The sequence below is a fragment of the Corylus avellana genome, chromosome 1 (genome assembly GCF_965113065.1).
Source record: "Corylus avellana chromosome 1, dhCorAvel1.hap1.2, whole genome shotgun sequence".
Classification (NCBI taxonomy): domain Eukaryota; kingdom Viridiplantae; phylum Streptophyta; class Magnoliopsida; order Fagales; family Betulaceae; genus Corylus; species Corylus avellana.
This window is the reverse complement of record NC_142490.1, coordinates 16,153,177-16,172,337: the sequence shown is the minus strand read 5'-3', so window position 1 is coordinate 16,172,337 and position 19,161 is coordinate 16,153,177. Positions and strand designations below refer to the sequence as shown.

At 34.2% G+C, this 19,161-nt stretch overlaps 1 protein-coding gene and 1 pseudogene across 1 annotated transcript in view; one reads left to right on the top strand and one right to left on the bottom strand.

Moving 5' to 3' along the window:
• Window positions 1-19,161, bottom strand: part of LOC132171862 (uncharacterized) — a 71,074-nt gene that overhangs the window by 30,851 nt on the left and 21,062 nt on the right. The gene's annotated exons all lie outside the window — the stretch shown is intronic.
• Window positions 1-19,161, top strand: part of LOC132169217 (receptor-like protein EIX2) — a 36,901-nt pseudogene that overhangs the window by 8,545 nt on the left and 9,195 nt on the right.

The window sequence follows — 19,161 nt, the reverse complement described above, 5'->3', positions numbered from 1 at the left end:
TCCGTATGCGGGAAAGTCATTAATTATCCACATCAACTGTGCTCTGAGCATAAAATTCTTTTTTCAGGGAGACATCAAATGTTTGTACCCCTACATTCCATAGTTCATGTAATTCTTCAATTAAAGGTTGCAGGTAAACATCTATATCCATTCCAGGTGAACTTGGACCTGGAATAATCAAAGATAATATAAAAGAAGTTTGTTTCATACACATCCAAGGAGGCAAGTTGTATGGTACTAGCATTACAGGCAAAATACTGTGGGATGTGCTCAAGTTTCCAAAAGGATTAAACCCATTTGAGGTGAGGCCAAGCCTTACATTCCTGCTGTCCGCTGAAAAATCCGGATATAAATTATCAAATAACTTCCACGCTTCACCGTCGACCGGATGTCTCAACACACCATCTTTTGTGCGGCCGTCTGCATGCCATCTCATATGGAGCGCAGTATGCTGCGACATAAACAACCTTTGTAGCTATGGTATGATTGGAAACCACCGCAACACTTTCATTGGACGTCGCTTACTCGACGTTATGGGCTGCCCATCCTCGTCTAAATAGATGTCATCCTTCCATTTAGATTCTCCACATTTAACACATAATTCTAAATCCTTATTGCCCTTCCAGAACAACATACAGTTATTACGACAAGCCGGTATCTTCTCATACCCGAGTCCCATATCCCTTAGAAACCTTTTCGCCTCATATGTATTACCGGGCAAACCCCCATCATCTACAGGAAGCAACTGATTGATGAAATCTAGGAAAGCTGAGAATATCGTATTACTAACTCCACCCACACACTTCAAGTTATACAAATGTACAGTAGCACTCAGTTTACTGTGTTTGGTCTTTTCATGAAGTGGCTGGTTCGCGTTTTTAAGTAAGTACTCGTACTTTCGTACGTCACATTCATCGGCTTCATCATGCACAATGTGTTCTTCCTCACCTTCCACCTCGACCTGATGCTCACAATTGTCTTCCCTGACTTCGTGCATGCCAAATAAATCACGCAACAGGCTGTGCATATTTCCACCTTGTTCTCCGCTTTCACCCGCATGTACGGTCGGACGGTTCAAATGAGCGTCTTCAACTGGAGCTCTTACAGGCCTCTCGCCGTGAAAAATCCATTGTTGGTATTGTGGCCACATTCCTCTCCCCACTGTCAAGTGTTCGTAAACCAACCCTGGCGGGTGTTTCCTGTTGTTTCGACACATCTTACAAGGGCACGCAATAAGTCCATCTGGAGTTCTACAATTCCAAACTGCAAAGTCTACAAATGATTTACACCCGTCTCTGTATTCCTTCGTACCCCTAGACTTCGTCATCTAACTCTTGTCCATATCGTTACTACGTACATTAAGTAAGTTGAAGTTAGTTTTGTAATAACCATATCGAAAATATTGCCCACTAATTAATTTAACTACATTTGTTATGAGGACCCTAAACAACTGCATTTTCTATAATATATTTTCAACAAACCGGATTTGGTCATTCTAATATATATATATATATATATATATATATATATGGCGACAAACAGAAGTAAACCTCGAAATATGCATGCCAATTTATGAAATCTAGTTAAGAGGAGAGGATCTATTTATGATTCGAATCAAATTTTATTATATTTAATGCTTTATATGTTTAAATGACATACAATATATACACTATTAAATACGAATATCAGGAAATCAAACAAAATATATATATATATATATACCATTCAAAAGCCTAACAATTAACAAATAATATGCCATTCAAACAATAATATCAAGAAATCAACCAAAACCCCCAAGACTCCTAATATGCCATTCAAACAATAATATCAAGAAATCAAACAAAACCCCCAAGACTCCTAATATGCCATTCAAACAATAATATTAGGAAATCAACCAAAACCTCCATGACTCCTAATATGTCATTCAAACAATAATATCAAGAAATCAACCAAAACCCCCAAGACTCCTAATATGCCATTCAAACAATAATATCAAGAAATCAACCAAAACCCCCAAAACTCCTAATATGCCATTCAAACAATAATATTAGGAAATCAACCAAAACCTCCAAGACTCCTAATATGCCATTCAAACAATAATATTAAGAAATCAACCAAAACCCCCAAGACTCCTAATATGCCATTCAAACAATAATATCAAGAAATCAAACAAAACCCCCAAGACTCCTAATATGCCATTCAAACAATAATATTAGGAAATCAACCAAAACACCAAAGACTCCTAATATGCCATTCAAACAATAATATAAGGAAATCAACCAAAACCTCTATGACTCCTAATATGTCATTCAAACAATAATATCAAGAGATCAACCAAAACCCCCAAGACTCCTAATATGCCATTCAAGCAATAATATTAGGAAATCAACCAAAACCTCCAAGACTCCTAATATGCCATTCAAACAATAATATCAAGAAATCAACCAAAACCCCCAAGACTCCTAATATGCCATTCAAACAATAATATTAGGAAATCAACCAAAACCCTCAAGACTCCTAGTATGCCATTCAAGCAATAATATTAGGAAATCAACCAAAACCTCCATGACTCCTAATATGCCATTCAAACAATAATATCAAGAAATCAACCAAAACCCCCAAGACTCCTAATATGCCATTCAAACAATAATATCAAGAAATCAACCAAAACCCCCAAAACTCCTAATATGCCATTCAAACAATAATATTAGGAAATCAACCAAAACCTCCAAGACTCCTAATATGCCATTCAAACAATAATATCAAGAAATCAACCAAAACCCCCAAGACTCCTAATATGCCATTCAAACAATAATATCAAGAAATCAAACAAAACCCCCAAGACTCCTAATATGCCATTCAAACAATAATATTAGGAAATCAACCAAAACGCCCAAGACTCCTAATATGCCATTCAAACAATAATATTAGGAAATCAACCAAAACCCCCAAGACTCCTAATATGCCATTCAAACAATAATATTAGGAAATCAACCAAAACCTCCATGACTCCTAATATGTCATTCAAACAATAATATCAAGAGATCAACCAAAACCCCAAAGACTCCTAATATGCAATTCAAGCAATAATATTAGGAAATCAACCAAAACCCCCCAAGACTCCTAGTATGCCATTCAAGCAATAATATTAGGAAATCAACCAAAACCTCCATGACTCCTAATATGTCATTCAAACAATAATATTAAGAAATCAAACAAAAGCCTAAAAATTAACTCCTAATATGCCATACAAACAATAATATTAGGAAATCAAGCAAAACCCCCAAGACTCCTAATATGCCATTCAAACAATAATATCAAGAAATCAAACAAAACCCCCAAGACTCCTAATATGCCATTCAAACAATAATATCAAGAAATCAAGCAAAACCCCCAAGACTCCTAATATGCCATTCAAACAATAATATCAGGAGATCAACCAAAACCCCCAAGACTCCTAATATGCCATTCAAACAATAATATTAGGAAATCAACCAAAACCTCCATGACTCCTAACATGTCATTCAAACAATAATATCAAGAGATCAACCAAAACCCCCAAGACTCCTAATATGCCATTCAAGCAATAATATTAGGAAATCAACCAAAACCCCCAAGACTCCTAGTATGCCATTCAAGCAATAATATTTGGAAATCAACCAAAACCTCCATGACTCCTAATATGTCATTCAAACAATAATATCAAGAAATCAACCCAAAGCCTAAAAATTAACTCCTAATATGCCATTCAAACCATAATATCAAGAGATCAACCAAAACCCTCAAGACTCCTAATATGCCATTCAAGCAATAATATTAGGAAATCAACCAAAACCTCCAAGACTCCTAATATGCCATTCAAACAATAATATCAAGAAATCAACCAAAACCCCCAAGACTCCTAATATGCCATTCAAACAATAATATCAAGAAATCAAACAAAACCCCCAAGACTCCTAATATGCCATTCAAACAATAATATTAGGAAAGCAACCAAAACCCCCAAGACTCCTAGTATGTCATTGAAGCAATAATATTAGGAAATCAACCAAAACCTCCATGACTCCTAATATGTCATTCAAACAATAATATCAAGCGATCAACCAAAACCCCCAAGACTCCGAATATGCCATTCAAGCAATAATATTAGGAAATCAACCAAAACCTCCAAGACTCCTAATATGCCATTCAAACAATAATATCAAGAAATCAAACAAAACCCCCAAGACTCCTAATATGCCATTCAAACAATAATATCAAGAAATCAAACAAAACCCCCAAGACTCCTAATATGCCATTCAAACAATAATATTAGGAAATCAACCAAAACCCCCAAGACTCCTAGTATGTCATTGAAGCAATAATATTAGGAAATCAACCAAAACCTCCATGACTCCTAATATGTCATTCAAACAATAATATCATGAGATCAACCAAAACCCCCAAGACTCCTAATATGCCATTCAAGCAATAATATTAGGAAATCAACCAAAACCTCCAAGACTCCTAATATGCCATTCAAACAATAATATCAAGAAATCAACCAAAACCCCCAAGACTCCTAATATGCCATTCAAACAATAATATCAAGAAATCAAACAAAAGCCCCAAGACTCCTAATATGCCATTCAAACAATAATATTAGGAAATCAACCAAAACCTCCATGACTCCTAATATGTCATTAAAACAATAATATCAAGAGATCAACCAAAACCCCCAAGACTCCTAATCTGCCATTCAAGCAATAATATTAGGAAATCAACCAAAACCTCCATGACTCCTAATATGTCATTCTAACAATAATATCAAGAAATCAACCAAAACCCCCAAAACTCCTAATATGCCATTCAAACAATAATATTAGGAAATCAACCAAAACCTCCAAGACTCCTAATATGCCATTCAAACAATAATATTAAGAAATCAACCAAAACTCCCAAGACTCCTAATATGCCATTCAAACAATAATATCAAGAAATCAAACAAAACCCCCAAGACTCCTAATATGCCATTCAAACAATAATATTAGGAAATCAACCAAAACACCAAAGACTCCTAATATGCCATTCAAACAATAATATAAGGAAATCAACCAAAACCTCCATGACTCCTAATATGTCATTCAAACAATAATATCAAGAGATCAACCAAAACCCCCAAGACTCCTAATATGCCATTCAAGCAATAATATTAGGAAATCAACCAAAACCTCCAAGACTCCTAATATGCCATTCAAACAATAATATCAAGAAATCAACCAAAACCCCCAAGACTCCTAATATGCCATTCAAACAATAATATCAAGAAATCAAACAAAACCCCCAAGACTCCTAATATGCCATTCAAACAATAATATTAGGAAATCAACCAAAACCCTCAAGACTCCTAGTATGCCATTCAAGCAATAATATTAGGAAATCAACCAAAACCTCCATGACTCCTAATATGCCATTCAAACAATAATATCAAGAAATCAACCAAAACCCCCAAGACTCCTAATATGCCATTCAAACAATAATATCAAGAAATCAACCAAAACCCCCAAAACTCCTAATATGCCATTCAAACAATAATATTAGGAAATCAACCAAAACCTCCATGACTCCTAATATGTCATTAAAACAATAATATCAAGAGATCAACCAAAACCCCCAAGACTCCTAATATGCCATTCAAGCAATAATATTAGGAAATCAACCAAAACCCCCAAGACTCCTAGTATGCCATTCAAGCAATAATATTAGGAAATCAACCAAAACCTCCATGACTCCTAATATGTCATTCAAACAATAATATCAAGAGATCAACCAAAACCCCAAAGACTCCTAATATGCCATTCAAGCAATAATATTAGGAAATCAACCAAAACCCCCAAGACTCCTAGTATGCCATTCAAGCAATAATATTAGGAAATCAACCAAAACCTCCATGACTCCTAATATGTCATTCAAACAATAATATTAAGAAATCAAACAAAAGCCTAAAAATTAACTCCTAATATGCCATACAAACAATAATATTAGGAAATCAAGCAAAACCCCCAAGACTCCTAATATGCCATTCAAACAATAATATCAAGAAATCAAACAAAACCCCCAAGACTCCTAATATGCCATTCAAACAATAATATCAAGAAATCAAGCAAAACCCCCAAGACTCCTAATATGCCATTCAAACAATAATATCAGGAGATCAACCAAAACCCCCAAGACTCCTAATATGCCATTCAAACAATAATATTAGGAAATCAACCAAAACCTCCATGACTCCTAACATGTCATTCAAACAATAATATCAAGAGATCAACCAAAACCCCCAAGACTCCTAATATGCCATTCAAGCAATAATATTAGGAAATCAACCAAAACCCCCAAGACTCCTAGTATGCCATTCAAGCAATAATATTAGGAAATCAACCAAAACCTCGATGACTCCTAATATGTCATTCAAACAATAATATCAAGAAATCAACCAAAAGCCTAAAAATTAACTCCTAATATGCCATTCAAACCATAATATCAAGAGATCAACCAAAACCCTCAAGACTCCTAATATGCCATTCAAGCAATAATATTAGGAAATCAACCAAAACCTCCACGACTCCTAATATGCCATTCAAACAATAATATCAAGAAATCAACCAAAACCCCCAAGACTCCTAATATGCCATTCAAACAATAATATCAAGAAATCAAACAAAACCCCCAAGACTCCTAATATGCCATTCAAACAATAATATTAGGAAAGCAACCAAAACCCCCAAGACTCCTAGTATGTCATTGAAGCAATAATATTAGGAAATCAACCAAAACCTCCATGACTCCTAATATGTCATTCAAACAATAATATCAAGGGATCAACCAAAACCCCCAAGACTCCGAATATGCCATTCAAGCAATAATATTAGGAAATCAACCAAAACCTCCAAGACTCCTAATATGCCATTCAAACAATAATATCAAGAAATCAAACAAAACCCCCAAGACTCCTAATATGCCATTCAAACAATAATATCAAGAAATCAAACAAAACCCCCAAGACTCCTAATATGCCATTCAAACAATAATATTAGGAAATCAACCAAAACCCCCAAGACTCCTAGTATGTCATTGAAGCAATAATATTAGGAAATCAACCAAAACCTCCATGACTCCTAATATGTCATTCAAACAATAATATCATGAGATCAACCAAAACCCCCAAGACTCCTAATATGCCATTCAAGCAATAATATTAGGAAATCAACCAAAACCTCCAAGACTCCTAATATGCCATTCAAACAATAATATCAAGAAATCGACCAAAACCCCCAAGACTCCTAATATGCCATTCAAACAATAATATCAAGAAATCAAACAAAACCCCCATGACTCCTAATATGCCATTCAAACAATAATATTAGGAAATCAACCAAAACCTCCATGACTCCTAATATGTCATTAAAACAATAATATCAAGAGATCAACCAAAACCCCCAAGACTCCTAATCTGCCATTCAAGCAATAATATTAGGAAATCAACCAAAACCTCCATGACTCCTAATATGTCATTCAAACAATAATATCAAGAAATCAACCAAAACCCCCAAAACTCCTAATATGCCATTCAAACAATAATATTAGGAAATCAACCAAAACCTCCAAGACTCCTAATATGCCATTCAAACAATAATATTAAGAAATCAACCAAAACCCCCAAGACTCCTAATATGCCATTCAAACAATAATATCAAGAAATCAAACAAAACCCCCAAGACTCCTAATATGCCATTCAAACAATAATATTAGGAAATCAACCAAAACACCAAAGACTCCTAATATGCCATTCAAACAATAATATAAGGAAATCAACCAAAACCTCCATGACTCCTAATATGTCATTCAAACAATAATATCAAGAGATCAACCAAAACCCCGAAGACTCCTAATATGCCATTCAAGCAATAATATTAGGAAATCAACCAAAACCTCCAAGACTCCTAATATGCCATTCAAACAATAATATCAAGAAATCAACCAAAACCCCCAAGACTCCTAATATGCCATTCAAACAATAATATCAAGAAATCAAACAAAACCCCCGAGACTCCTAATATGCCATTCAAACAATAATATTAGGAAATCAACCAAAACCCTCAAGACTCCTAGTATGCCATTCAAGCAATAATATTAGGAAATCAACCAAAACCTCCATGACTCCTAATATGCCATTCAAACAATAATATCAAGAAATCAACCAAAACCCCCAAGACTCCTAATATGCCATTCAAACAATAATATCAAGAAATCAACCAAAACCCCCAAAACTCCTAATATGCCATTCAAACAATAATATTAGGAAATCAACCAAAACCTCCATGACTCCTAATATGTCATTAAAACAATAATATCAAGAGATCAACCAAAACCCCCAAGACTCCTAATATGCCATTCAAGCAATAATATTAGGAAATCAACCAAAACCTCCAAGACTCCTAGTATGCCATTCAAGCAATAATATTAGGAAATCAACCAAAACCTCCATGACTCCTAATATGTCATTCAAACAATAATATCAAGAGATCAACCAAAACCCCAAAGACTCCTAATATGCCATTCAAGCAATAATATTAGGAAATCAACCAAAACCCCCAAGACTCCTAGTATGCCATTCAAGCAATAATATTAGGAAATCAACCAAAACCTCCATGACTCCTAATATGTCATTCAAACAATAATATTAAGAAATCAAACAAAAGCCTAAAAATTAACTCCTAATATGCCATACAAACAATAATATTAGGAAATCAAGCAAAACCCCCAAGACTCCTAATATGCCATTCAAACAATAATATCAAGAAATCAAACAAAACCCCCAAGACTCTTAATATGCCATTCAAACAATAATATCAAGAAATCAAGCAAAACCCCCAAGACTCCTAATATGCCATTCAAACAATAATATCAGGAGATCAACCAAAACCCCCAAGACTCCTAATATGCCATTCAAACAATAATATTAGGAAATCAACCAAAACCTCCATGACTCCTAACATGTCATTCAAACAATAATATCAAGAGATCAACCAAAACCCCCAAGACTCCTAATATGCCATTCAAGCAATAATATTAGGAAATCAACCAAAACCCCCAAGACTCCTAGTATGCCATTCAAGCAATAATATTAGGAAATCAACCAAAACCTCCATGACTCCTAATATGTCATTCAAACAATAATATCAAGAAATGAACCAAAAGCCTAAAAATTAACTCCTAATATGCCATTCAACCCATAATATCAAGAGATCAACCAAAACCCTCAAGACTCCTAATATGCCATTCAAGCAATAATATTAGGAAATCAACCAAAACCTCCAGGACTCCTAATATGCCATTCAAACAATAATATCAAGAAATCAACCAAAACCCCCAAGACTCCTAATATGCCATTCAAACAATAATATCAAGAAATCAAACAAAACCCCCAAGACTCCTAATATGCCATTCAAACAATAATATTAGGAAAGCAACCAAAACCCCCAAGACTCCTAGTATGTCATTGAAGCAATAATATTAGGAAATCAACCAAAACCTCCATGACTCCTAATATGTCATTCAAACAATAATATCAAGTGATCAACCAAAACCCCCAAGACTCCGAATATGCCATTCAAGCAATAATATTAGGAAATCAACCAAAACCTCCAAGACTCCTAATATGCCATTCAAACAATAATATCAAGAAATCAAACAAAACCCCCAAGACTCCTAATATGCCATTCAAACAATAATGTCAAGAAATCAAACAAAACCCCCAAGACTCCTAATATGCCATTCAAACAATAATATTAGGAAATCAACCAAAACCCCCAAGACTCCTAGTATGTCATTGAAGCAATAATATTAGGAAATCAACCAAAACCTCCATGACTCCTAATATGTCATTCAAACAATAATATCATGAGATCAACCAAAACCCCCAAGACTCCTAATATGCCATTCAAGCAATAATATTAGGAAATCAACCAAAACCTCCAAGACTCCTAATATGCCATTCAAACAATAATATCAAGAAATCAACCAAAACCCCCAAGAGTCCTAATATGCCATTCAAACAATAATATCAAGAAATCAAACAAAACCCCCAAGACTCCTAATATGCCATTCAAACAATAATATTAGGAAATCAACCAAAACCTCCATGACTCCTAATATGTCATTAAAACAATAATATCAAGAGATCAACCAAAACCCCCAAGACTCCTAATCTGCCATTCAAGCAATAATATTAGGAAATCAACCAAAACCTCCATGACTCCTAATATGTCATTCAAACAATAATATCAAGAAATCAACCAAAACCCCCAAAACTCCTAATATGCCATTCAAACAATAATATTAGGAAATCAACCAAAACCTCCAAGACTCCTAATATGCCATTCAAACAATAATATTAAGAAATCAACCAAAACCCCCAAGACTCCTAATATGCCATTCAAACAATAATATCAAGAAATCAAACAAAACCCCCAAGACTCCTAATATGCCATTCAAACAATAATATTAGGAAATCAACCAAAACACCAAAGACTCCTAATATGCCATTCAAACAATAATATAAGGAAATCAACCAAAACCTCCATGACTCCTAATATGTCATTCAAACAATAATATCAAGAGATCAACCAAAACCCCCAAGACTCCTAATATGCCATTCCAGCAATAATATTAGGAAATCAACCAAAACCTCCAAGACTCCTAATATGCCATTCAAACAATAATATCAAGAAATCAACCAAAACCCCCAAGACTCCTAATATGCCATTCAAACAATAATATCAAGAAATCAAACAAAACCCCCAAGACTCCTAATATGCCATTCAAACAATAATATTAGGAAATCAACCAAAACCCTCAAGACTCCTAGTATGCCATTCAAGCAATAATATTAGGAAATCAACCAAAACCTCCATGACTCCTAATATGCCATTCAAACAATAATATCAAGAAATCAACCAAAACCCCTAAGACTCCTAATAGGCCATTCAGACAATAATATCAAGAAATCAACCAAAACCCCCAAAACTCCTAATATGCCATTCAAACAATAATATTAGGAAATCAACCAAAACCTCCAAGACTCCTAATATGCCATTCAAACAATAATATCAAGAAATCAACCAAAACCCCCAAGACTCCTAATATGCCATTCAAACAATAATATCAAGAAATCAAACAAAACCCCCAAGACTCCTAATATGCCATTCAAACAATAATATTAGGAAATCAACCAAAACCCCCAAGACTCCTAATATGCCATTCAAACAATAATATTAGGAAATCAACCAAAACCTCCATGACTCCTAATATGTCATTCGAACAATAATATCAAGAGATCAACCAAAACCCCAAAGACTCCTAATATGCCATTCAAGCAATAATATTAGGAAATCAACCAAAACCCCCAAGACTCCTAGTATGCCATTCAAGCAATAATATTAGGAAATCAACCAAAACCTCCATGACTCCTAATATGTCATTCAAACAATAATATTAAGAAATCAAACAAAAGCCTAAAAATTAACTCCTAATATGCCATACAAACAATAATATTAGGAAATCAAGCAAAACCCCCAAGACTCCTAATATGCCATTCAAACAATAATATCAAGAAATCAAACAAAACCCCCAAGACTCCTAATATGCCGTTCAAACAATAATATCAAGAAATCAAGCAAAACCCCCAAGACTCCTAATATGCCATTCAAACAATAATATCAGGAGATCAACCAAAACCCCCAAGACTCCTAATATGCCATTCAAACAATAATATTAGGAAATCAACCAAAACCTCCATGACTCCTAACATGTCATTCAAACAATAATATCAAGAGATCAACCAAAACCCCCAAGACTCCTAATATGCCATTCAAGCAATAATATTAGGAAATCAACCAAAACCCCCAAGACTCCTAGTATGCCATTCAAGCAATAATATTAGGAAATCAACCAAAACCTCCATGACTCCTAATATGTCATTCAAACAATAATATCAAGAAATCAACCAAAAGCCTAAAAATTAACTCCTAATATGCCATTCAAACCATAATATCAAGAGATCAACCAAAACCCTCAAGACTCCTAATATGCCATTCAAGCAATAATATTAGGAAATCAACCAAAACCTCCAAGACTCCTAATATGCCATTCAAACAATAATATCAAGAAATCAACCAAAACCCCCAAGACTCCTAATATGCCATTCAAACAATAATATCAAGAAATCAAACAAAACCCCCAAGACTCCTAATATGCCATTCAAACAATAATATTAGGAAAGCAACCAAAACCCCCAAGACTCCTAGTATGTCATTGAAGCAATAATATTAGGAAATCAACCAAAACCTCCATGACTCCTAATATGTCATTCAAACAATAATATCAAGCGATCAACCAAAACCCCCAAGACTCCGAATATGCCATTCAAGCAATAATATTAGGAAATCAACCAAAACCTCCAAACTCCTAATATGCCATTCAAACAATAATATCAAGAAATCAAACAAAACCCCCAAGACTCCTAATATGCCATTCAAACAATAATATCAAGAAATCAAACAAAACCCCCAGGACTCCTAATATGCCATTCAAACAATAATATTAGGAAATCAACCAAAACCCCCAAGACTCCTAGTATGTCATTGAAGCAATAATATTAGGAAATCAACCAAAACCTCCATGACTCCTAATATGTCATTCAAACAATAATATCAAGAGATCAACCAAAACCCCAAGACTCCTAATATGCCATTCAAACAATAATATCAAGAAATCAAACAAAACCCCCAAGACTCCTAATATGCCATTCAAGCAATAATATTAGGAAATCAACCAAAACCTCCAAGACTCCTAATATGCCATTCAAACAATAATATCAAGAAATCAACCAAAACCCCCAAGACTCCTAATATGCCATTCAAACAATAAAATCAAGAAATCAAACAAAACCCCCAAGACTCCTAATATGCCATTTAAACAATAATATTAGGAAATCAACCAAAACCTCCATGACTCCTAATATGTCATTAAAACAATAATATCAAGAGATCAACCAAAACCCCCAAGACTCCTAATATGCCATTCAAGCAATAATATTAGGAAATCAACCAAAACCTCCATGACTCCTAATATGTCATTCAAACAATAATATCAAGAAATCAACCAAAACCCCCAAAACTCCTAATATGCCATTCAAGCAATAATATTAGGAAATCAACCAAAACCTCCAAGACTCCTAATATGCCATTCAAACAATAATATTAAGAAATCAACCAAAACCCCCAAGACTCCTAATATGCCATTCAAACAATAATATCAAGAAATCAAACAAAACCCCCAAGACTCCTAATCTGCCATTCAAACAATAATATTAGGAAATCAACCAAAACCTCCATGACTCCTAATATGTCATTCAAACAATAATATCAAGAGATCAACCAAAACCCCAAAGACTCCTAATATGCCATTCAAGCAATAATATTAGGAAATCAACCAAAACCTCCATGACTCCTAACATGTCATTCAAACAATAATATCAAGAGATCAACCAAAACCCCCAAGACTCCTAATATGCCATTCAAGCAATAATATTAGGAAATCAACCAAAACCCCCAAGACTCCTAGTATGCCATTCAAGCAATAATATTAGGAAATCAACCAAAACCTCCATGACTCCTAATATGTCATTCAAACAATAATATCAAGAAATCAACCAAAAGCCTAAAAATTAACTCCTAATATGCCATTCAAACCATAATATCAAGAGATCAACCAAAACCCTCAAGACTCCTAATATGCCATTCAAGCAATAATATTAGGAAATCAACCAAAACCTCCAAGACTCCTAATATGCCATTCAAACAATAATATCAAGAAATCAACCAAAACCCCCAAGACTCCTAATATGCCATTCAAACAATAATATCAAGAAATCAAACAAAACCCCCAAGACTCCTAATATGCCATTCAAACAATAATATTAGGAAAGCAACCAAAACCCCCAAGACTCCTAGTATGTCATTGAAGCAATAATATTAGGAAAGCAACCAAAACCTCCATGACTCCTAATATGTCATTCAAACAATAATATCAAGCGATCAACCAAAACCCCCAAGACTCCGAATATGCCATTCAAGCAATAATATTAGGAAATCAACCAAAACCTCCAAACTCCTAATATGCCATTCAAACAATAATATTAGGAAATCAACCAAAACCCCCAAGACTCCTAGTATGTCATTGAAGCAATAATATTAGGAAATCAACCAAAACCTCCATGACTCCTAATATGTCATTCAAACAATAATATCAAGAGATCAACCAAAACCCCCAAGACTCCTAATATGCCATTCAAACAATAATATCAAGAAATCAAACAAAACCCCCAAGACTCCTAATATGCCATTCAAGCAATAATATTAGGAAATCAACCAAAACCTCCAAGACTCCTAATATGCCATTCAAACAATAATATCAAGAAATCAACCAAAACCCCCAAGACTCCTAATATGCCATTCAAACAATAATATCAAGAAATCAAACAAAACCCCCAAGACTCCTAATATGCCATTTAAACAATAATATTAGGAAATCAACCAAAACCTCCATGACTCCTAATATGTCATTAAAACAATAATATCAAGAGATCAACCAAAACCCCCAAGACTCCTAATATGCCATTCAAGCAATAATATTAGGAAATCAACCAAAACCTCCATGACTCCTAATATGTCATTCAAACAATAATATCAAGAAATCAACCAAAACCCCCAAAACTCCTAATATGCCATTCAAACAATAATATTAGGAAATCAACCAAAACCTCCAAGACTCCTAATATGCCATTCAAACAATAATATTAAGAAATCAACCAAAACCCCCAAGACTCCTAATATGCCATTCAAACAATAATATCAAGAAATCAAACAAAACCCCCAAGACTCCTAATATGCCATTCAAACAATAATATTAGGAAATCAACCAAAACACCAAAGACTCCTAATATGCCATTCAAACAATAATATAAGGAAATCAACCAAAACCTCCATGACTCCTAATATGTCATTCAAACAATAATATCAAGAGATCAACCAAAACCCCCAAGACTCCTAATATGCCATTCAAGCAATAATATTAGGAAATCAACCAAAACCTCCAAGACTCCTAATATGCCATTCAAACAATAATATCAAGAAATCAACCAAAACCCCCAAGACTCCTAATATGCCATTCAAACAATAATATCAAGAAATCAAACAAAACCCCCAAGACTCCTAATATGCCATTCAAACAATAATATTAGGAAATCAACCAAAACCCTCAAGACTCCTAGTATGCCATTCAAGCAATAATATTAGGAAATCAACCAAAACCTCCATGACTCCTAATATGCCATTCAAACAATAATATCAAGAAATCAACCAAAACCCCCAAGACTCCTAATATGCCATTCAAACAATAATATCAAGAAATCAACCAAAACCCCCAAAACTCCTAATATGCCATTCAAACAATAATATTAGGAAATCAACCAAAACCTCCAAGACTCCTAATATGCCATTCAAACAATAATATCAAGAAATCAACCAAAACCCCCAAGACTCCTAATATGCCATTCAAACAATAATATCAAGAAATCAAACAAAACCCCCAAGACTCCTAATATGCCATTCAAACAATAATATTAGGAAATCAACCAAAACGCCGAAGACTCCTAATATGCCATTCAAACAATAATATTAGGAAATCAACCAAAACCCCCAAGACTCCTAATCTGCCATTCAAACAATAATATTAGGAAATCAACCAAAACCTCCATGACTCCTAATATGTCATTCAAACAATAATATCAAGAGATCAACCAAAACCCCAAAGACTCCTAATATGCCATTCAAGCAATAATATTAGGAAATCAACCAAAACCCCCAAGACTCCTAGTATGCCATTCAAGCAATAATATTAGGAAATCAACCAAAACCTCCATGACTCCTAATATGTCATTCAAACAATAATATTAAGAAATCAAACAAAAGCCTAAAAATTAACTCCTAATATGCCATACAAACAATAATATTAGGAAATCAAGCAAAACCCCCAAGACTCCTAATATGCCATTCAAACAATAATATCAAGAAATCAAACAAAACCCCCAAGACTCCTAATATGCCGTTCAAACAATAATATCAAGAAATCAAGCAAAACCCCCAAGACTCCTAATATGCCATTCAAACAATAATATCAGGAGATCAACCAAAACCCCCAAGACTCCTAATATGCCATTCAAACAATAATATTAGGAAATCAACCAAAACCTCCATGACTCCTAACATGTCATTCAAACAATAATATCAAGAGATCAACCAAAACCCCCAAGACTCCTAATATGCCATTCAAGCAATAATATTAGGAAATCAACCAAAACCCCCAAGACTCCTAGTATGCCATTCAAGCAATAATATTAGGAAATCAACCAAAACCTCCATGACTCCTAATATGTCATTCAAACAATAATATCAAGAAATCAACCAAAAGCCTAAAAATTAACTCCTAATATGCCATTCAAACCATAATATCAAGAGATCAACCAAAACCCTCAAGACTCCTAATATGCCATTCAAGCAATAATATTAGGAAATCAACCAAAACCTCCAAGACTCCTAATATGCCATTCAAACAATAATATCAAGAAATCAACCAAAACCCCCAAGACTCCTAATATGCCATTCAAACAATAATATCAAGAAATCAACCAAAACCCCCAAGACTCCTAATATGCCATTCAAGCAATAATATTAGGAAATCAACCAAAACCTCCAAGACTCCTAATATGCCATTCAAACAATAATATCAAGAAATCAACCAAAACCCCCAAGACTCCTAATATGCCATTCAAACAATAATATCAAGAAATCAAACAAAACCCCCAAGACTCCTAATATGCCATTCAAACAATAATATTAGGAAATCAACCAAAACCTCCATGACTCCTAATATGTCATTAAAACAATAATATCAAGAGATCAACCAAAACCCCCAAGACTCCTAATATGCCATTCAAGCAATAATATTAGGAAATCAACCAAAACCTCCATGACTCCTAATATGTCATTCAAACAATAATATCAAGAAATCAACCAAAACCCCCAAAACTCCTAATATGCCATTCAAACAATAATATTAGGAAATCAACCAAAACCTCCAAGACTCCTAATATGCCATTCAAACAATAATATTAAGAAATCAACCAAAACCCCCAAGACTCCTAATATGCCATTCAAACAATAATATCAAGAAATCAAACAAAACCCCCAAGACTCCTAATATGCCATTCAAACAATAATATTAGGAAATCAACCAAAACACCAAAGACTCCTAATATGCCATTCAAACAATAATATAAGGAAATCAACCAAAACCTCCATGACTCCTAATATGTCATTCAAACAATAATATCAAGAGATCAACCAAAACCCCCAAGACTCCTAATATGCCATTCAAGCAATAATATTAGGAAATCAACCAAAACCTCCAAGACTCCTAATATGCCATTCAAACAATAATATCAAGAAATCAACCAAAACCCCCAAGACTCCTAATATGCCATTCAAACAATAATATCAAGAAATCAAACAAAACCCCCAAGACTCCTAATATGCCATTCAAACAATAATATTAGGAAATCAACCAAAACCCTCAAGACTCCTAGTATGCCATTCAAGCAATAATATTAGGAAATCAACCAAAACCTCCATGACTCCTAATATGCCATTCAAACAATAATATCAAGAAATCAACCAAAACCCCCAAGACTCCTAATATGCCATTCAAACAATAATATCAAGAAATCAACCAAAACCCCCAAAACTCCTAATATGCCATTCAAACAATAATATTAGGAAATCAACCAAAACCTCCAAGACTCCTAATATGCCATTCAAACAATAATATCAAGAAATCAACCAAAACCCCCAAGACTCCTAATATGCCATTCAAACAATAATATCAAGAAATCAAACAAAACCCCCAAGACTCCTAATATGCCATTCAAACAATAATATTAGGAAATCAACCAAAACGCCCAAGACTCCTAATATGCCATTCAAACAATAATATTAGGAAATCAACCAAAACCCCCAAGACTCCTAATCTGCCATTCAAACAATAATATTAGGAAATCAACCAAAACCTCCATGACTCCTAATATGTCATTCAAACAATAATATCAAGAGATCAACCAAAACCCCAAAGACTCCTAATATGCCATTCAAGCAATAATATTAGGAAATCAACCAAAACCCCCAAGACTCCTAGTATGCCATTCAAGCAATAATATTAGGAAATCAACCAAAACCTCGATGACTCCTAATATGTCATTCAAACAATAATATTAAGAAATCAAACAAAAGCCTAAAAATTAACTCCTAATATGCCATTCAAACAATAATATTAGGAAATCAAGCAAAACCCCCAAGACTCCTAATATGCCATTCAAACAATAATATCAAGAAATCAAACAAAATCCCCAAGACTCCTAATATGCCATTCAAACAATAATATCAAGAAATCAAGCAAAACCCCCAAGACTCCTAATATGCCATTCAAACAATAATATCAGGAGATCAACCAAAACCCCCAAGACTCCTAATATGCCATTCAAACAATAATATTAGGAAATCAACCAAAACCTCCATGACTCCTAACATGTCATTCAAACAATAATATCAAGAGATCAACCAAAACCCCCAAGACTCCTAATATGCCATTCAAGCAATAATATTAGGAAATCAACCAAAACCCCCAAGACTCCTAGTATGCCATTCAAGCAATAATATTAGGAAATCAACCAAAACCTCCATGACTCCTAATATGTCATTCAAACAATAATATCAAGAAATCAACCAAAAGCCTAAAAATTAACTCCTAATATGCCATTCAAACCATAATATCAAGAGATCAACCAAAACCCTCAAGACTCCTAATATGCCATTCAAGCAATAATATTAGGAAATCAACCAAAACCTCCAAGACTCCTAATATGCCATTCAAACAATAATATCAAGAAATCAACCAAAACCCCCAAGACTCCTAATATGCCATTCAAACAATAATATCAAGAAATCAAAC